The following is a 22,301-nucleotide window of genomic DNA, read 5'->3' on the forward strand; positions in this document are numbered from 1 at the left end:
TATCCGCACTGCAAAATTTCATCGCGGTTCTGTTCCTCAACCCCCACCCCCTGCGCTCACAAGCTGGTTAGCAGAGGAACGCCACAATGAGCGATACTTTCCCCGTTACTTTTTAACGTTACTCTCACCTCTCTGGCACACCAGTTCTCAGCCATAACCTCCCTTTGTCAGTCATTATACGCTGACGACATCACGCTGCAGACCACGACGGGCAACCGTGAGGATATAGAGGCTACTTTATAGGAGGCCACGGACATAGTCCAAGCTCATGTTCTTAGCACTTTATGTCAGCCCAGCATTTTCCATTGTCTATTAAGCGTCCATTTGACCCTCTGGCACTGGTCACTTATATGTACCCGCGGCTTTCGAGCGCCTGACCGAACTTCGCTGTTGGCTGCCATTGGCTGTGATATGTAGCCAACGGAGAGGTCAGATCGCGAGCCACCCAATGACGGGGTCGCTTCCCAGATACGCTTGAAAGCCGCCGGTATATCTGCATGACCAATCACAGAGGACCATGTGGACATGAAATGGACAATGGAAAATGGACAACTTATAAAATAGGACCCGTGTTCTCCATCCTAATCCTAACTACTGCTCATTCGAACCAAACCGGTACGCCGGTACACCTCATCTTAATCAACCTCGATGGGGCCATCCCAGAAGTTCAAAACCTCAGAATCTTCGGCCTCTACATTTCAAACAACGACGTAAATGCGATTGTCATCCGAACCCAAAAACGCACGCTGCAGAATACGATAGTCTTTATTCGGTAGACTTCAAACAATTACCGAGGCATGAGGAATACCAATGTTTGATAGCTAGAGCAAACCTTTTGCCAATGCAAAATCACCTACACGCTGTCTTAGCTCCACCTCCTGGCAACGGAACTGGACTAGGCATCATATCGCATCATACGCAGAGAATACAGAACTGCTCTGCAGATACCTATTACTGCACCCACAGCCAAATTTCTCTAACTGGGCGTCCACAATACGCTAGACGAGCAAACGGGAGCTCATTTCATTGGCGAATACCATGGGCTCTCCAAAGCACCTACCTGCATGCCAAGCGCTACTGAGTCTCCTCCAAATTAATCTAAAGAAGCGCAGCGCCTGGCGTTTTTCAGTTGTTCTTCATTCCCCAACTTCCTAGAGATGCACACACAGAAAGTTCAGGAAGGAGATAGAAAAAGCTCTGTACAAACATTAACATTCCTCAGCAACACTCGCATACCTGGATGCTGCGGACTAGAACAGTCGCGAAGCGCATACAATAGCAGTCGTAAACAAAAACCTGACAACCCTGCATGAGTCTCACCATGTCCAGAGCCCAGTCGAGGCGGAGAAGGCAGCATTAGCCTTAGTCATTGTGCAACTAAAGCGTATTATATCCGATCGGATTCCAAAGCATCCATAATAACTTATGAAATGAAGATTCATGTACCCGCTCACTGTATTCTGCATGGTTCTCCTTCCCCCACACGACAAATCTCTCTCCTCTGGGTTTCTGCACAATGCGACCATACGGGGAACACAACCGCCTACGACTAAGCGCGAACGCTCGTCAACGGAGCTGACGGAGGCTACCTCCTCTTTCGCAGCGCCAAAGAATATGTGTTCACCTGAAACGAAATCACCCTTCGCTACCGGCAATCCCGCCTTGTCTATCCTTCCTCTCATCATATTATAAATAAGGCCGAGCAGGATGCTTAGTGTCAGTTGCAAACCGAAACTCTTGCTGCACAGCGAGGAGCCCACCAAATTGCCGCTTATGCAGCCACCCCAAAGCGGACTTTACTCACACATGTCGAATCAGCACACACAAACCAGCGCCACAATAAGCGGGATTGGAACCATACGCGGTAGTAAGGCAGCCACCGCAGCTTTCATTTCCTCAGTAATGAAACTTGTACACAGCGTGCTTTCTGACGTCGTTGCACGTTAAAGGCCCTCAGGTGGTCAAAATTAATATAGAGCCGTTCACCATGGCACCTCTTCCCCTCTTTGTCCTCTTTCAATTCCTTTCCTTGCGGAGTGGTTGAGGTCTCCGAGGAGAATCGGGGAAACCTTTCCTGAAAACTAACTTTCTCCCGCGCCCTCAAGATGTGGCCAATTACTCTCCTGATCATACGTCTTGTGCGTAAAGAAAAAAGGTTTGTATAACGCCCAGAGTGGCCGTGCCATGTAATTACCTTCATTGAACAAGCTTTTTAAGGCGAAAGCTTTTAATGCCTCATGCTGTCGTTAGCAATCCGTGTCGGCAGCCGTGTCGACAGCCATGTCGACAGCCGTGTCGACAGCCGTGTCGACAGCCGTGTCGGCAGCCGAGTCAACAGATGTGTCCGCGTTTTCACGGGTGTCCACCGAGATATGCGAGACAATTACTGCGTAATTTCCTTTCCTCAAGTACAATTTTCAGTTTCTTCATTACGGCCCATCTTTCTTCTCTCACTGCCACTTCCTCCCTTCCTACACGGTGCGGTTAAGGTGTCCGCTGACATGACACAATTACAGCGCCATTTCCTTTCTTCAAAAAGCGTTGCGTTCAAAGGGCAAGGCATCACACGGAACGGATGGTGGCGTTCCTTGGACTCCCGGGCAGCGCTACAACACGCTGTCGCGTTCCAATCCTAAAGTCGAAGCTTAAGCACCATTAATTAGCTGTCAATTAGCGCTGAGTGATTAATCAGTAATTGGTCATTAATTACTAATTTGTCATTACTTAGTCATCAATTATGTGTGACGTCACCAGTGTCACATAGGCAAAGTGGTGCGGAAAACGCTTTCGCCTCTACGCACTTAGACAGTCAAAGGGCCCCCTGAATATTTTTTACAGCACACCTCTAGATGGATTGCTGAAGTGAACGTTGTCCGGCGATATGTCATATCAAGTGATCAGCGCCACTCATGAAGTCCGCAAGTGACCCTCCGCTCATGGATCACATGATTATGAAACGCTTCTCATTCATCCAACTACGAGCGCCCCCACTAAGGTTACTGGCGTTGCTCAACGCAGAAGAGCATAAAACAGGAGAAAAAGGCGAAAGAATTCCAGGCGACGCCACAGCGGGCCACAAACTGTGCGCGCAGTGAGGCCACAACAGCACGACTGCCTTCGTACACTACAAACGAGAGTCAGGAAGTGATGGACATATTAGAGTAATTGTATATTAGAAATGAAACCCATAGCATGATTGACTACCCATTTCGTCCCTTTACAATATGCCCAGAGCCACTATGAAAGGGCAATAAATGAGAATGAGGAAAGAGCAGTAAAGCGGCGTTTTATATTGCTACTCTATCCTGCGCATGACTTACAAAACTAACGGAGTCTTTAGAGTCTAGAGCCGGCTAGAGAAAAAAATATGTTCTCTCATCATCCTGAGCATGCGGTCACAATTCAAGTTAAGCTGCCGCCCATGGCTCACAGTATAACTAGCACATTTAGCATCTTCTTTCGCTCAACGATTGCAAAATGTTCTTTTCAGGAAAAGAAATGGGGCAGTTTTACACAATATGCGAATTGCTGGGCGTAACGTGCTGTTTGCGCACACGCTGGTATACAAGGTTAAGCACAGTTTCTCAGTTTCTAATCGTACTTTATGTATTTAAAGTGTATTTATTTGGTTTGATTTGTGGGGTTTAACGTTCCAAAGCGACCATTTGAACTATCCACTGCTCTTGGTAATGATGTACGCAATTCTACTCTTAAGTTTCTTGAAGTGCTGCTATGTTTTTCCTTTCTGTTTTTCCTCGTTTCATTCAGAATAATTTACGCTTTGCGCACGGCGCGTTGTATCGCCACCATGTGAAAAGTCTGGTTAGCTCACAATCTGTTTTCCGAGCTTTTAGTCCCATTTGCTTAGAGCGAAAGGAAACTGAAAAGCATCAAAGCAGAACTTCAATATCAGCGCACGTGACTTGGTTCACTTGTGAGACAATGCACCCCGCCAAGCACTCATATGTCCCAGCTCGAAAACTTGTGTGTGATGTGCAAGGTGCAAAAGTGTTAACCTCTTTGTATTTTGGCGCTGGTTCGATAAGATTTTCGCTCGCTACTCGTCGTCTTTCTAGCCAATACCGCCTGCGGTAGGTGGACAGAGTGAAGTCATAACCACCTGCCACGTATTGATGTCGCTGCCTTCAGGCGTCCCAACATGCCAGCACTCCTGGAAGGTGCGGCCAATGAACGCTCTCGTAGACACCGCTCTATCAACAGGTCCCTGTAAAGAGAAGCAGTGAAATTCAGCTCGTTTTCTGTGCGTACTTACTACACACGTGTGGAGGCATGTGTAGGGGCGCTACACTTCACATCGTTGCTTGCCAATATGAGATAAGCATCGTTTATTCACACCGTTCCCACGTGTTCTGTTTGGTAGGGCAATTTTTATTTCCAACTTCTTCGTTTGCTTACCGTCTTAATTCATATTTTTCTTTTTTGTTCTTCCCCTGCGTCTGTGTCTCTGTTTCCTCTGGTTTGCTCTGATTGAAGCATCCTTACTTGTGCCATTACTGCTAATAATAATAATAATTTTTCCTGGTAGGATAGCACACGGATTGCTATCTGAAAGGCACGGAGCTCCATTTTATTCAAATCGACGCTCTGAAAGTTACCATGTGTCAACTAAAGAAACCCGCATTGCTAGGACCTGCATATAAAATTCTGGGCTTAATAGTGGGATTTAAAAATAACTTGTTAATTTATTATTGCTAAATCCGCAATTCGATCTGGCTGTCGTGTTTCAAGTTATTGTCATGATAAATATTATGGTTAGTTACTCAGTGAAGGCCTGAAAATGTCCCAGGAACAACTTGCCGCATGTGGTGCGGACAAATTACCAACAATGGCTGTATATTAAGCAATAAACTGATCAATGGAAGCGCCTATCTAAAATGGGAGTTGACTTATACCAATTATAAATCAGACATCAAATATAAATTCTGCTCCGGAATTTCGGGAATGCATGCAACCAAGAGATTTATGGAAAAATACAACATAAAAGGGCCTCACAAGAAGCGGTGCCTTCAATTCTTGCGTTTGGGCTTAAAATTATCTTTAAACGTTACTCACTTTGTCGATAGTTCGCCTAACAATAATAGCAAAAAAAATCAAGGGGCCTTCTTGACCACATTCTTAAGTAAAAAAATGTGCTAGCATTTGGAAGTTGGCCTACTCCCAAAAATTCCAGACGACCCCCAAAATTTTAGAAGTACGTTCATTCAAGAGAATGGATTAAAGAGGATTAGTTGGAACTAGAAGGCGCATTAGTCGGATCTTTAGGTGGATTGGGCTGGGTTAGGAATGATTAGTAGGATTAGTGATTTATGCCCGTTGTTGAGCAGAAATGCTTAATGAATAAAATAATGTCCTAGGAGAACGATGTTTACAGCGAGGCAGGAAACGTAACTGGTAAGCGGCTCCGGAGAGAGTATCATGGGCATCTGAAAGGGAGGTCAAGGGGGGGGGGGGCGCCTCATCCTGTATTTTTGAATATTTTTTATGCACTAGCAGAAAGCAACCACACAGCCTGATTAGCACGCTGAGGTGATAGTACATTTCGCATTTTGCTTATTAAGTTTAATTCTTTGTTATTAATAAAATCCAATGTATGCTCTCCAAGCCTAGCACTGATTTGCTGTTCATAATTTTTCTTTCATGTGCGTAGTTTAGACCACAAATAGTGCCTCTTTGTTGCTAGCCTACCGCCTCCTCCATCCCTGGCCATCGAGTGCTCCCCCCGCCAAAAAGTTCTGCGACGCCCGTGGACAGTACATATGCAAAATTGTTAAAACACAGCTAGATCATGCTTGCGTGCACAAAATACAACTTGCTCAGGAGCACAAAAAACAACCCAGCAGCGCACGGGTTAAAGCTGCAGCTTCGCCTAGCATGCGGTACCACTAGTCGGTTCTCCACGTCTCCGATGACCGAATCTGGCACACACAACGAGCGACAGCTATTGGCCGGTTGCCAGGCCCGTAGGTATAGCACTGTTAAATTTCCGGCTGTGCTGACGAACCCAGGAGTTACAAGAACATCTCTGCTCAAGGCCTCCTGTTTTTTTCAGCGCCTGTGAGACCATCCGTTTTCAGATGGGAGCAGCCCGGACGCTTCGTCCCTCCGTCATGTCCAGCGAGGCTTGCAGCAGTGGTACCCAATATGACGAGCTCGAATAGGCAACAAAAATCAGTGAGATATTCGGGTCTCGTGAGAGGCACTGAGAAATACAGGGCGCATTGCTCTGTCCTGGGGGGGGGGGGGGGGGGCGCTGTAAGCGCGCGGGGCGAGAGACGTGCAGCGCATCGCCTCCGCCAACTTTTGGCTGGAGCCACGGAATCTTGACCGTAACCCCGTGAACACAGCCGCGTCTGTCTTCGCGAAGTTGACAGATACCTGTGGATTCCACTCGCACACAGGTAGGGCAACATTTAGGCCTTTTAGGGCTGATCCTCACTTGCGTTTCGTGGCTACGGCGCTAGGCCTAACGCCTACGCTGACGCTCGGCCGTGAGTGAGTCGCCCACCCACGTCAATATGGCTGCCCAAAACGTACAACGCGGCTACGACCCGGACGCCATGGCCTGGTCTGAGGTTCCTTAAAGTCCAACGCCTGAGAGCCCGGATTCTGCGCATACTGAGAACTTGAGGCTCTTCAAACTAGTTGAACGGCGCTCCCGCAAACGGAACGCCGCCTCCAAGAAAGAGCACGCCACGTCGGCAGGCCGCTCAATACGGCACAACGCTGCTGCGCACGCTGCAGCGCTTCACGGCGGGGCCCAATCTAAGACCGGGCCGCGTATTCGCCAAATGGAGCCGGTACAGCCAGCGATGACAGCGCCGCCCACCGACAGGTAGCAGCCACATTAAGGCTGGTTATAAATATTCATTCAGAACGACGGTTCGACATCGCCGCTATGGCGCAATGGATTAGAGGCACGTGTTGCGTATGCAAGGTCGGCCGTTCGACTCCGCTCTCTGTACTGTAATTTTATTGTTTTTTTTTTATGTCATTTTTTCCATTTTTTCCCTTTTAGGTCGCAAATCGTGATGCTTAGTGGCATATAACGCCGTTTAAGAGGATTTATTATCCCTTTTAGGTAAGCCGTTGTGACAATCTTCAGTCATCGTGATCAATTCACCGTGGTTTCAAGCCATGTGGCTGTACAGGCTGCAGTTGGCGAATACGCGACCGGGCCCTCTTGGAAACAAAAGCCGCTTACGCGGCTTCATCCTGAAGACCCGGGTGACCGTCGCTCTCAGGGATGTCTACCAACATGGCGAGCTGGGAGCAGCGTTCGCGGCCTACCTGGGTGCTAAGGCCGCAGCATCCCTCAGCCTGCTCTCCACATGCGAGCGAAACCTGATCGTCGCAGGCACCCGAGAGCCCCACGTCGCGGACAAGCTTCTGGGGGATTTTGAACTAACATCACCGAAGGGCCGGCTCTCCAACTACAGCCAGTTGAAACTCACTGGTGACGTGTGCCGCGGCGTCATCACCGTGGCCAAGCACGAGACCAGTGAGTCCCTCCAAAACAAGATCCAGTGGCGTGCTGGAGAGCCTGCCGATATCCGCAACCTTGGAAAATCAGACATCGCGGCGCTCACCTTCGTGGGAAAAGTGGTGCCGCGATATGTGCAGTACAGCTCCGAAGTGACCCTTGTGCGCGCGTACAAGAAAACAATCCCGGCCTGCGTGAAGTGCGGCACTGTGGGCCACTGGGCAGACACCTGCCCCTGCCCGGATGAAAAGTGTGGTCTGTGTGGCCAAACGGCGCCGACCGTCGACGGGGTGGAGACGCCGCATGAATGTACTGTGTCCTGTGCAGTCTGTGGGCAAGCCCACGCTACCAACTCCCGCGACTGCACGAGGAAATTCCGGAAGCTCAAGGTGCCTGGCCCCAAGGCTAAATGAAGAGAGCTCCCAAAAAACAAGCGACCTACTAAGCTGCGAAGTCATCCCACATCAGGCGCCGGTGGCGGAACGCCGCGTGGCGCTCACGGCACAGACCAAAAAACATAGTCACCTTCTTCACCGTCGGTGAAGTCAGCGCCCGGCAAGAAGACGGCGCCCCCACCACCCAGCGGTAGAGACACTGGCCACTTCCCGGCTCTCAAGACAATTGGCGCTGCCGACACCCGGGCATCAGCGCCTCAACACGACAAACAGGTGAGCAGCTGGCTGAGATCGCCTCCTCTTCCTCCCATCCCGCACCCTCCCCCGCAACCGTCTCCGCAGTCGACGCGGAATACAAAAACAGATAGACGTGCTCCGGGCACAGAAGGAGCTTTTGCTCAACAAAATTCAAAATTTAGAGTCAAAATTGGCGTCCGCCGCACCGAGCCCGCAGAACTCGGACGCAATGGAGAGCGACGCGGAGATCTCGCCTGCCCTCGTGACAGCCATCTCTACGATGGAGGAGTACTTAACCTCCAAATAGCGATCTACATGGTCTGTTCTGAAAGTAGTAGGACTGCTTTTTTTAAACAAAATGTATACAAGTGAATAGTACAACCGATTACAATTTTTCAAGGTAGCACACTTCCGCACCTACACGCTGCTGCCAATGAGTTTAACAGTTTTCGTACGCCTCCAGGAACGCCTGGACCGGAATGCTGTTTAGCTCCCTCGTCACGGCCTGTTGAACCACCTCTACCGATCCGTGATGTTTCCCCTTGAGCGTCGATTTTATTCTTGGGAATAGAAAAAAGGCTGGCGGGGCCAAGTCGAGACTGTAGTGGGGCTGAGGCAGCGTTGCCGCCTTGTGCTGGGCATAAAATCGGGGTACTCATTCACACGATGAAGAAGATCCTACCGGTTGGCCGTTTCCTCCTCTGACAACACTCCCGGCACCTCTTCTCGCACTCTTTCCTCATTGATAAGTTTTCTGTCATGATCTCAAAAACTTTGGTTTGAGGAATGCTCAAGTCATCAGCAATCATTCTGATACTCATTATACGATCACTGTCAAGTAAATGTTTCACTCACTACACATTTTCGTTGGTCTTGCTAGTCGAAGGGCGTCTGGAGCGGTCGTCTTCCTCCACTCTTTCCTTACCTTCTCGGAATGGCTTGTGCCACTCAGAAAACACCTGATCTACCAATGGAAGCGTCACCGTAGGCCTCCTTAATCATGTTGTGAGTCTCTATGCCCGTTTTACCGAGATTTACTCAAAATTTCATCGCGTATCGCTGACCCAGTAAACGCTCGATGATTCTGCGTGACGAGACGTTTAGACAGCGGTTCACAGTAAAAGCGACCTCCTCTCATCAACGGCCGAGAGCCGACTGCCGATTTTCCCCAGCATTCCCACTATCCCCCTTCAACGATCCTGCACGCGCATACCACCTCTCGTCCGCCCGTTCGTCTAGGAAAAAACCAGCCCTACTACTTTCAGAACAGACCCTGTATGATCGAGACCGCCATGGACCAGATCTTGGAGGTCAAATCTGCCATCCCCGCGGTGGTCTCAAAACACATCTCGGACAACCCCCGCCTCCTCCGTCGGATGGGGCCCACGATAGGACGTATCCCGTCCTTGAAAATTCAACCGTCTGATTATTTTGCGGACAACGACGGGGCCGTGCCAAGGGGGGCGCGGCCCCGTCAGGCATGTCTATTGCCTTTTGTCGCGTCCCCCAAGGCATTTCTGTAATAGAATGTCTTGAATAAAGAAAGAAGAAGAAGAAGAAGCTGCCCCGCTCCTTCCGTCATCACCCCCTTGATGGCGCAAGCAGCTGGCTCTGAGGCAGCCAATCCCTCCTCTTCCCCACGAATAATTTTTAAATCATGGCGAGACACCTTAATCACAGGAGTTCCGCCATCTCCAATTCGGCCATGTCAACTTCAATAACACAGTGGAACTATAGAGGCTTTAAGGACCGCACTAAGCGCGCCAATTTCCGCCTCTACGTTGAAACTTTCGAGTCCTTTCTAGCCGTGGTTGCCCTGCAAGAGCCAGGCCTGAACGCCACAATTTCAAATTACACGACGATCCAACAGGATCCCGCGTCTTGTCTTCTCGTTCAGAAAGACTACAAAGCCAACTTAGTGGAACTCGACCTCCAACTAGAGTATTCTTATGTAATGGTGACCCTCCTACCAATCCGCCACAGGGACCCACCGTTGCATATGCTCAACGTATACTGCTCTCCCAAACTTAAGCGAGTGAATTTTGCGGACCTCTTTAGCCGCGCGCTAAGAGTAGCTGGTCGCGATCCCCTCCTGACTGTGGGCGACTTTAACGCTCCCAGTCAGCTGTGGGGGTATCGCAAGGAGGTGTCACGCGGGCGTAAGCTGGCGGAGCTTGCGTCCACATTGGGCCTCACCCTCCACACGGACCCTGTCCACCCAACCCGGCTAGAAAATTCCGTGACACGGGATACGTGTCCGGACTTGACCTTCACTCGCAACATACGACACGCACACTGGCTCAGCATCGAGGAGACCCTCGGTAGCGACCACTGCATCCTTAAAACTACACTAAGCACACGCCCCCTCAAGCGTCCCAGAACACAAGCCCGGTATTGCATAATGGACGAAATTCAGGCAAAATTTTCATTCACTTGATAACACATCCATTTCCGAGCAAGGCTACCCAGCATGGTCCCAACAGCTGCTGACACACCTTTTTTCGCACGAAACTCACATGCAGCTCTCAGAGGCGGTCACGGACGTGGATAACCACCTTCTACACCTCTGGGATGCCCGTCGCAGCCTCGTCCGCCGTTGGCGACGCCAGAAACATAATAGAAAGATAAAGCTCGAATTGCCGAGCTTACCCACAAAGCGGCAGAGTACGCGGCCCAACTCGCCGACTCCAACTGGGTGGATAGATGTAACAGGGCCGCGCGAGAAATGTCCAGCCACAATACGTGGCGTCTCTATCGAGCCCTACTCGACCCAACCCAAACACGAACCTAAACACAAAAACATTTGCAGCGAGCCATGCACGCTTTCGCTGGCAACACAACTTACGCAATGAAATACGCTTCATCCATATGGGACCCTGGACAGGTCTTACTGACACAGGTTCTGGAAACTGTCCAGAATCGTGCAACTAGATACATTTTAGGCTATTACCATCGTACATCTAGCGTCACCCAAATGAAAAGGTCTTTTAACCTCCTACCCCTAGCTACCCACCTTAAGCACTTCCGCATCTGCCTATTCCATAAGATTTTCTACTCCAATTTTCAACTTCGCTCTCGATGGATTCAACCGGCACCGTTCATTTCTCACCGTCGTGATCATCAACTCAAGGTCACAGTGCCTCATTGTAACACAGTGACAAGTGCGCAATCATATTTTCCGCTAACCTCTAAAGTATGGAATTCCCTACGCGCATCATTAACTAGCATCACTGATTCAACTCAATTTAGAAGAATACTTACCACTCTGATTGCATAATGATAGCTTTTGTATTTTATTGTAGTGTTGTGTTCTCCACCTACTAGTATTGTTCTTAAACTATTTTATTAATCTGTTCCGAGTTAATTTTGCTCACTTCTTTTTATCTTGCCTCAGTTGTTCTATAGTTTTGTATGAATTGTGCTTTGTTTATTTTTCTTGTTATCAAATGCAATTCCCCTCTGAAATGTATTTTGTACCCTGCGGGTATCACAAATAAATAAATAAATAAACTCAACTGGCACAGAAACTTCGGGACCAGTATCTGTGTACAGCCCAAGACCCCCGTGGATCTGCGTACTCTTATGCAGGCAAGGACAAAACGGAGCTGGATCAATCTTTCCAGCTCCATGACCTTCGGGCGGCTCTTGCCAAAATAAAACGGGACACTGCGCCAGGAAGGGATAAGGTCGCCGTCAAGCTTTTGACGAACCTGCCCGACTTGGCAAACCAGTCCCTCCTCGACTACATCAATGCAGTTTGGAGCGGGGACACCCCCCTGCCAATTGACTGGAAAACGGCTCTTGTCACATTTATTCCTAAAGCAGGCAAACCAATTTACACAGATAACATTCGCCCCATCTCTCTCACCTCTTGTGTTGGCAAACTAATGCAGACGATGGTGCGGGATCGGTATCTGCATATCTTGAACACAAACATGTCTTTGCGAGCACCATGTTCGGATTCCGCCCACACAGATCCGCACAGGATGTCCTCCTGCAACTTAATCGGGAAATCCTTGACCCCCTCGAATGCCCCCATAATGACCGGGCAGTACTCGCCTTGGATCTTAAAGGGGCATTTGAAAATGTAACACACGAGATCATACTCACTAACCTAAGCCAGACCGACTGTGGTCTCAACACATTCCGATACATAAGCCCATTTTTAATGGATCGTCTATCCTACATCCGAATACAAGATACAGAGCACGATCCCTAGCTACTCGGCACGCGGGGGAACCCCCCAAGGGGTGGTACTTTCCCCGCTGCTCTTTAATCTGGCTATGATGCACCTGCCGGCACAGCTGGATGGTGTTGCCGGCGTGGAGCACGCCGTGTACGCCGATGACATCACCCTGTGGGCCACGCAGGGTAGCACAGGGGACATTGAAACCAGCCTGCAAACAGCGGCGACAATAGTAGACCGCTACGCCCGCCGCTGCGGTCTTCAATGTTCCCCTCAAAAATCGGAATTTGTACACCTCCGCCCCTCACAGAAGTGCACGATCATCGTCCCGTTGACCGCATCTCTCCGTTGGCGTCCGTTGTATCGAATCCCACCGCTGCCACCAGTTTGTTAACGATCAGGTAGCATGGTCAGACCGGAGAGGGAATGAGGGAGGTCGGACATGGGGTTGCGGGAAAAGACAAGGAGAGAAAACTTTATACAGCTAATTTACAATATGTACAAGGGAGCTCGATGACGAGACGCTCAATGCTGAAACGCTGCATGAGGAGAGCACATGATGATACCCCGAAGATGAGACCATCTGATGAGAGCCCTCGGCCGTTAGTTGGTTGGTCGCGACTGAGAGAAGAATGAAAAGGAAAGTGCACGGGCCTGCCAACGGGTTCAAGCCGATCCACCACCGCTGCCACGTGCAGGTAGAAGAGAGCTGATAGATAAGAGGAAAGAGAAAAAGATAGAGTAAAGCCCGACCTACATGGAGCGATTTTCTCGCTAAAAACCTGCGCACGGCCGCCCGGTGGCGGCTGTTCGCCGCCGACCAAGCCGTGCTAGGTACGTTCGCCCGGCGGTCAGCCGCTCACCGGAAGCGGCGAATCCGAGCTCAGCGCCGACCAATGAGGGCGCTCTGCTCCCGCATCTAGCTTCCGCTCGATTTCCGCCGCGCGGCACAAACATGGCAGCGCCCTTCGAAGCCGGACCCCTCGCTTCGGACTGAATTCTCGTTGTTGCTGCCTTTTTCACTGCGTTCACTGGCCGTAAATGGAGCACCGGTCTTTCGCTTCGTCTCCCCTTGCCTATAAGAAAAAGTATCAGTGATAAATTTGGTTTATTTTTACTTAGAGTGACAATTCTCTCACTTCTCGGCTTAAGAGGAGAGTCGGTTTGTTTACAGTAGTGGTTCCCGTCCTCAGAACCAGATGGCGCCACTATAGGCTGAGTTCATTTTTGCGTCTCTGCTAGCATACCCTGAACTAAAAGTGGAAATGCGATTACTACAAGGAGGAGCACCGGCGCTACCCGGCCCCTTGTAAGGGTCTGGATCGCGCTGACGAGCGCCTCCTCATCAAAATTCTTACTAACACTGTACTGTGCCCGGCGGTGCTTAAACATTTCAATACATCCTTTGATGGCGCGTGCCAGTTCTGTGGGGAGGTGGCTGACACCTTCCACATGGTTTGGGCGTGTCAGTCAAACCCATCTATCCCCCCCAACCCCAACCCCACCAGAGAGGACTGGGAGGCGGCCCTGCTCGGCTGTCAGGACCTAAAGACCCAAAAGGCCTTGGTTCACCGGACGCGGGCGGCGTTGCTTGCCAATGGGGCCCCGGAATAGGGGCTCCACCTAGTATTGTTAGGGGAAAGGGCCAATAGGGCCTACCCCAATCACCTCTCTGTAAATATTTATTGTATTATAAATGTTTTTCACCACCACCACCGCCTGCGTTTAGCGTACGAAAACATGCATACGCTTATGGTACGTAGACAGCGTAAATTTATGTTCTTTTCTCACTCTATCTGTGTACGCCGCGAGCGGCGACGTGTGTAGAAAACCGAGAAACAGCAGCGGCGCGGCGGTTCCGCCTCGCCCGGGCGTCGACAAATGAGAGCAGGTACAGAGGGGAGACGCTTGTCTAGGACGACCGAACTGTGTGCTCCGCTGCTCCCAAAGCCGCCGCGACCAGGGGGGAACAACATGGCGATAAAATCGCATGAGTTTAAATGCACATGCTTACATCAAAACCACTTTTAACCAAATACTATTGCTAGATATCGGGTGTTAAGATCTAAACACGCCCATAACGTGCTCTAGACAAGCGTTCTGCCCTGTGTACTAGTTTTTGCGGCGAGCGGATCCGCTTCACTCGCTTGATTTTTGAACAAGTGTGAACGCCTACTCTAGCCTGCGGTCTGATAAAGACAAAATTGATAAAATTGAAACAAATCTAAATAATAATTTCTTTCCTTTGCCGCCCTCTAATAAACAATGGCTTTAGAGTAAGTTTAAAAATCTTTTTTTTTGTTGCAGTTTACTAAGATTAAAACCATGCGGTTGTTAGTAACACTGAAATCAAGACAGCTGCGGTCAGGCGGCGGTCGCCTGTTTTTCGCCGTATGTGGTGCAGCACGGCGAACGCGCGTCGGCGTTCCGCCGCGCCGCATGAAATGCGCAGCGTCTGTTCGCTCCATGTGGGTCGGCCTTAAGGACGCGCGTCGCAACAACCTTTCGCCGGAGCGGACGCTGGCTGAAAAAACAGATACACGGCCGTAGCCCGAAGGCTACCGACCTTGTTGGTTGGTTCGTTGCGACTTAGACAAGGATGAAAAGGAAAAGTGCACGGGCCTGCCACTGGCTCAAGCCGAGCCACCACCGCTGCCACGTGCATATAGAAGAGAGTTGAAAGATAAGAGGACAGAGTAAAAGAGAGAGTAAAGACGCACGTCGCAACAACCGCGTCCGCCGGAGCGGACGCTGGCTGAAAAAACAGGTACAAGGCCGCAGCCCGAAGGCTGCAAACCGAATGCCTCCCCTCCTCTGCCGACCTCGTCACCACCTCCGAGTTTTTAAAGTGTTCTCTTTCCCTAGGTTCCCTAGATGGGGGCCGGGCCTACCGAGGAAGGAAGTTCACAGTGGCACCAATCACACACACACACACACTCCTGAGGGATCACGCACCTCTCACGTGTTGTGAGAGGGAGAAAGATGCCATCCACGTCGTGCAGACGCTGGAATGTCCACGAGCGGCGTTCCCGCGCATTTATTGCGTTCGATCGTGCGTTCGCACGCGGAGTAGGGGAGGAGGAGGATAAACTTTATTTTCGTCGACAAATGTATCTGACGGTGTGGGGTTACAGGCCCATCAAGTGGCCATGAGCCCGTGGCGTTCGGAGACTTCTAGGGCTCTTGTCACAACCCGGATCTGTGTGTCCGAGTCGGAACTGAGCAATGCGGCCTCCCACTGGTCTGGATTCGAGAGCTGCAAGCCTCGAGGGGGGGGAGTCCCGAGGGCAAGCCCAGAGTATGTGGGATAGAGTGGCATGTTGGCCACATAGTGGACAGGACGCTCGCTCAAAACTTCATCTTGGCAGACGGACGCGGCTTCCGAGGGTAATCAAGGCGTTGACCCAACGTGCATTTCGGGGCCAGTCGGCGTTCCGCTGCATCCACGCCGTTTCTTCCACACGACGAAGGCGAAACGTAACACCGGCTATTCTCCGATCCCCAACCCAGCCCGGGAGGACTGGGAGGCGACCCTGCTCGGCTGCCACGACTTGCAGGCCCAACAAGCCTTAGTCGGGCTCGCTCGGGCGGCTGCCACCGCCACTGGGGTCCCATAACAGGGACCGCCGCCGCGGTGGCTTAGCGGTTATGGTGCTCGGCTGCTGACCCGAAAGACGCGGGTTCGATCCCGGCCGCGGCGGTCGAATTTCTTTGGAGGAGAAATTCTAGAGGCCCGTGCACTGTGCGATGTCAGTGCACGTTAAAGAACCCCAGGTGGCCGAAATTTCCGGAGCCCTCCACTACGGCGTCTCTCATAGCCTTAGTCGCTTTGGGACGTTAAACCCCATAAACCAACCAACCAACCATAATAGGGACCTCCACCTAGTACTTGCAAGGATCACTACCTTACGGGCTGATCCAAATATACCTCCTGTCCCTGCTTAATAAATCTTTTCACCACCACCACCCTCTGTCTTCCCACAAGGGGTGGCTGTAGCATGTGCGTCGTTTGTTGTTGTTGTTGTGACTGAGAGAAGGATGAAAAAGAAATTGCACGGGCCTGCCTACTGGCTCGAGCCAAGCCACCACCGCTGCCACGTGCAGATAGAGGAGAGTTAAAAGGTCAGAGGAAAGAGAAAAAGGAAATAAATGACGCGCGTCGCAGCAGCAACTGCATCCGCCGGAGCGGACGCTGCTCAAAAAACAGATAAGCGGCCGAAGCGGCGCTCGCCGAAGCGAGGACAGATGCGCGCGTCGTTTAACCCTTGCCGCACTGCTCTACTAAAGGGAAGAAGGCAACAGCTTAAGCACCGGAAAGACCCGACAAGCCGCGAGGCGTTCCTGTTATAATCTTGAGCCGGGGCATGTTCTTTTGTCGTCGTGGTAATATGCGGCTGACGTAGGTTAAGACTTTCCAGGTATCAGCGAAAAGGATGGATGGATGGATGGATGGATGGATGGATGGATGGATGGATGGATGGATGGATGGATGGATGGATGGATGGATGGATGGATGGATGGATGGATGGATGGATGGATGGATGGATGGATGGATGGACGTACGGACGGACGGACGGACGGACGGACGGGCGGGCGGACGGGCGGGCGGGCGGGCGGGCGGGCGGGCGGGCGGATGGGCGGATGGGTGGGTGGGTGGGTGGGTGGATGGATGGATGGATGGATGGATGGATGGATGGATGGATGGATGGATGGATGGATGGAGGGACGGACGGACGGTCGGATGGATGGACGGATGGACGGATGGATGGATGGATGGATGGATGGATGGATGTATGGATGTATGGATGTATGGATGGATGGATGGATAGATGGATGGATGGATGGATGGAGGGACGGACGGACGGACGGACGGACGGACGGATAGACGGATGGACGGATGGACGGATGGATGGATGGATGGAAAACTTTATTAATCAAGTGAGTTTGGACCGTACAAGGTCTCAGGGCCACCGCACAGCCACGGGGAAGAAAGAACTGCGTTGTGAAGGCCAGGACTACTGTCCTTTAGCAAAGCCTATAAGCTTCCACTTACCGGGATGCTCTTGTCCACCAGAGGCCACTCTAAGTGGAGGTTTCCATTCTCCTGCTGTTTTCGTACCACCCAGGCCAAGGCTGTCTTGATGACGTCATAATCGATGCTTGCGTAGCGTGTCGCTTGGCACATGATGCGCGTAGCGAATGCGGTAAGCCTTGGGGATCAGAGAAATAAGACAGCAGAAACGTTTTCTTTAGACGGAACTGCGTGTTCAGAAACCGGTGTCAGTAGGCGTCGAATTGGCAGTCGTTACAGGGGCAACACTTTTGTGCCATGTATGAGGAGGTGACTGTGGAACTTCTTGCGAGCGATTACTATTGTAAGCCACAGGCTTATTTACTTTTAATTTAAAAATACCTTTAAGCCTCCAGCGAATCATTGCATAAGAAGGGTGTGACAAATCTTTTGCTTGAGGGAACGTGAATTCTTGTGTGCTGATTTGTAATGTGATTTAATTTCATGTAAAATAAACTTTTGATGACTTAAATATTGAAAAAGCTGTTAGTGGGGATCTTTTATACAATGTTGCAGCAGAGATCTTACTAAACGGCTTGCCATCGGTTTCTCTTCACAGCAAGTAGCGCAGTGGGGGTGAAATGCTAATCCTGCCTATCATATAAGCTGAGTTATAGGGTTTTGAATTTGCTTTTTCAGAAAATGGTAGAAAAGTTTGTATCACTGTTTCTAAAATGATAGTTTCAATGACCCATAAGTGAACTCCTATGAAATCCAAAATGATAATTTTAGCCTCATTGCATCCCTTGATGTGAAGAAAAATCGGTGGGATATAGTTTAGCAAGTTTCCTGCAGCAAATGTTCTTAAAAGGTGTCCAGAAAAAACCTTATGTAACATATTAAATACGTGCTATTAAGTTTATTTAAATAGTTTATTTACATATTGTCACGTTGTAGTGACGGCAGTCCAGCGGTCAGGAAGACACCAGAAAGACTTGCAAACGAAGCTCTTTATTTGGGCTCACTTGCACCCGCAAAAGAACTGAGTCACTCGCTGGCGGTGTAAGCAACAAGAGGGCTCGTCAATCGTCGAACTACGAATGTCTGCTGCTCGCGGCATCGTTCCATTTAAAGCCGGCAAGGAAACTTCGAGATAACAGGTCGAGATCAACCAGAGTAATCTGGAAACACGTAGGTGCAGCTCGGCATGGCTGTGATGAATCGAGATTAGTCCGGTCGCTTTTCGCGTCACGAACAGAAATGATAACACCCCTTTCCTGCGGCCTTGCGCGAACGAACGAACACTAAAATGATACGTGGCATTACCCCCCTCCCAAAAAAGCATAGTCTCGATGCTTTAAATTGAAAATAAACAAGGAGAATGCAAACTTCGAGTCCTTTAGCGTTCATAATATGGCTTCAGGCGTACGACATGTACGACTTCCGGGCGTGTGCGGCGTCGCTGAGATGCTGTCGTGCCGTCGGGGATGACTTCATAGTCGAGGTCACCGATGCGACGGAGAACTCTGTACGGGCCAAACTAGCGTCGCAGCAACTTTTCACTCAATCTACGGCGGCGAATTCGCGTCCATATCCAAACACGATCACCTGGCTTGTACTGCGTGTCTCGTCGGCGCAGATTCTAGCGTCGGGCGTCGATGTGCTGCTGGTCTTGAATGCGAAGCCGTGCAAGTCTTCGGGCTTCCTCGGCGCGATGAAGGTAGGCGGTTGTCTTCGTCAGAAACGTGCGGGAGCATTGCGTCGAGTGTAGTCGTGGGCGTTCTGCCGTATACCAGCTGGAATGGGGTAAACCTGGTTGTCTCCTGGACGGCAGTATTATAAGCGAAGATCACGTAGGGCAGAATGGAGTCCCACGCCTTGTGTTCGGCGTCGATGTACAAGGAGAGCATGTCTCCGATGGCCTTGTTCAGACGCTCTGTGAGTCCGTTGGTCTGTGGATGATAGGCAGTTGTCCTACCATGGCTTGTCTGGCTCTAGTTTAAAATGGCTTGCGTCAGCTCCGCTGTAAATGCCGTTCCTCTGTCGGTGATGAGCACTTCGGGGGCGCCGTGTCGCAGGAGATTTTGTTCGACAAAAATTTAAGCAACTTCTGTTGCGGTACCGCTAGGCATCGCGTTTTCTTCGGCGTAGCGGTTCATGCAGTCGGTGGCCACGATGATCCACTTGTTACCTGATGACGAAGTTGGAAAGGGGCCGGGGAGGTCCATCCCCATTTGCTGAAAGGAATATAGTTGGCGGTGGTATGGGGTTCAGGAGTCCGGCTGGTCTAGTCGGAGGCGTTTTCCGTCGCTGACACTCACGGCACGTTTTCACGTAATGGGAAACGTCGGTAGCTAGCCGCGGCCAATAGTACTTCTCCTGGATGCGGTGCAACCTGCGAGCAATCCCGAGATTCCCTGCAGTCGGCTCATCATGAGATGCCTGCATAATTTCTTTCCTGAGATTTTTGGGCACGACAAGAAGATGCACTGTCCTGTTGGGCGCGAAGTTCTTCAGGAGTACATTATTGTGAAAGATGAAGGACGACAGTTGGCGCTTGAACCAACGGGGAGGCGATGCGGTCTTCTCTTTCAAATAATCAACTAGGCTTTGCAACTCAGGATCCGAGCGCTGCTGCTGCGCGAAACTGCTGGCGCTCGATGATGATGATGATGATGTCCTCGGCGGTCCTAGGAAACCGTCGTTGTCTTCCTCTTCCGGTGCAGGTCTACGGGGGCTCGCAATAGGCAGTCTGCATCGGAACGCTTGAGGCCAGATTTGTAGACTACAGTTATGTCGAATTCTTGAAGACGCAGGCTCCAACGAGCAAAGCGGCCGGAGGGATATTTCAAATTGGCCAGCCAGCACAGAGCATGGTGATCGCTCACAACCTTGAATGGTCGTCCGTATAGGTAGGGGCGAAATTTGGACGTGGCCAAAATAATGGCGAGACATTTCTTCTCTGTCGTCGAATAGTTGGCTTCGGCTCTCGACAGTGAACGGCTAGCATACGCGATAACTTTCCCCTGTCTGCCATTTTTCTGAACGAGGACCGCTCCTAAGCCCACACTGCTTGCATCGGTATGGACTTCGGTTTCGGCGTTTTTATCAAAGTGCCCGAGCACAGGAAGGGACTGTAAGCCGCGCTTCAGCTCGTTGAAAGCTTCCTCTTGCGGCCTTTCCATTTAAAAGGCACGTCAGCCTTGGTAAGTTGGGTCAAAGGTTCAGCGATGCGCGAAACGTTCTTGACGAATCGCCGGTAATAAGCACACAATCCAAGGAATCTGTGTATAGCTTTCTTGTCATTACGCTGTGGAAACTCTGCGATCGCAGCCGTCTTCTGGGGGTCTGGGCGAACTCCATCCTTGCTTACGACGTGACCAAAAAAACAGCAGCTCCTCGGAGGCGAAGTGGCACTTCTCTGGTTTCAGTGTCAGGCCTGAAGAATTGATCATTTCCAGCACTATCCGAAGCCTTCTGAGGTGGTCTTCAAAGCTTGAGGAGAAGGCAACAACATCATCTAAGTAGACTAGGCAAATCTGCCACTTCAAGCCTGCGAGCACCGTATCCATTACTCGCTGGAACGTCGCTAGGGCAGAGCAGAGGCCGAATGGCATCACCTTGAACTCGAAGAGTCCGTCTGGCGTGATGAACGCAGTCTTCTCGCGATCTCTTTCGTCGACTTCAATTTGCCAGTAGCCGCTCTTCAGGTCCATCGATGAGAAGTACTTAGCGTTGCATAGCCGATCCAATGTGTCGTCGATGTGGCGGAGGGGGTAGACATCCTTCTTAGTAATGCTGTTCAGGCGGCGGTAATCAGGCAGTAGCGAAGGGTGCCGTCTTTCTTTTTCACTAGGACGACTAGTGCTGCCCAGGGGCTCCTTGATGGCTGGATGACGTCGTCACGTAGCATTTCCTCTATTTGCTTGCGGGTAGCTTGGCGTTCTATCGGCGGTACGCGGTAGGGGCTCTGCCGCAGTGGTCGGCCGTGTTCGTCTGTGACAATGCGGTGCTTGGTAAGCCGGGTTCGTCGCACATTCCATGCTGATGAGAAGCAATCTCTGTACCTTTGAAGAAGACTGCGTATTTGGTCTTGTCTGCTCGGGGGTAATGCCGGGTTGATGTCGAACGTGGGTTGATGGCCTTGGTCAGATTGTTCTGCGGGTTGGTCGGGGAAGGCAAATATCTCTTTGATGTCTGGCAGCTCGTCGAGAAAGGCAATCGTCGTGCCTTTGTTTAGATGCCGGTATTATTTCGTGAAGTTGGTTAGCAGCACCTGGGCTTGGCCATTCCGGATTTGGATGACTCCCCTTGCGCCGCCTCGCCCTCGATCAAAGAGTAACTGGGTGTTCCCCTGGACGACGCCTTCGGCAGTTTCGATGTCTCCAGTACCTATGCAGGCGATGACACTTTATCGGGGCGGCACGCTCAATGCTTCGTCGAGGATATTTAAGGCAATGTGATGAGTCGCTATTGTCGCGGCAGATATGGCTTTGTCCGTGGAAAGCTTGATCGGCTTGGATCGAAGGTCGATGATCGCCCGATGTTCATTCAGGAAGTCGATTCCCAAAATCACGTCTCGCGAGCATTTCTGTAGGACCAGGAAGGTTGTAGCATAGGTTCGTCCATTTACTGTAACTCTCGCGGTGCAGCGTCCTGAAGGCGTAATAAGGTTACCACTTGCGGTGCGGATCAGCGGGCCATCCCAAGTTGTTGTCACTTTCCTGAGTCGGATAGCGAGTGGCCCGCTCATTACTGAGTAGTCAGCTCCCGTGTCAACCAAGGCAGTAACCGCGTGACCGTCGACCGTAACTTCAAGGTCACTTGTTCGCGTTCGCGTATTGTACGTTGTCTTCGGTGTCCGATCTCGGCTTCGTCGGGTAGTGAGGCTGCGGTGGGCGTAATCCGACGTTACTTCACTGGGAAGCGGTAAAAGCTTCAAGTCTGGCCGCGTCGTCGTCGTCGCCGTCG

General features: G+C 50.9%; 1 pseudogene across 1 annotated transcript in view; it reads right to left on the reverse strand.

The window, feature by feature from the left end:
- LOC149337667 (complement C3-like) overlaps positions 1 to 22,301 on the reverse strand; it is a 166,087-nt pseudogene that overhangs the window by 43,429 nt on the left and 100,357 nt on the right. The window contains exons 25-26 of the transcript XR_016284417.1: positions 17,373 to 17,529; positions 4,121 to 4,225 (exon numbers count right to left, since the gene is read on the reverse strand). The product of XR_016284417.1 is annotated as a complement C3-like (transcript). The remainder of the gene's footprint in view (positions 1 to 4,120; positions 4,226 to 17,372; positions 17,530 to 22,301) is intronic.

This window comes from Amblyomma mixtum, chromosome 7 (assembly GCF_055824585.1).
Source record: "Amblyomma mixtum isolate Tamu chromosome 7, ASM5582458v1, whole genome shotgun sequence".
NCBI classification, from domain to species: domain Eukaryota; kingdom Metazoa; phylum Arthropoda; class Arachnida; order Ixodida; family Ixodidae; genus Amblyomma; species Amblyomma mixtum.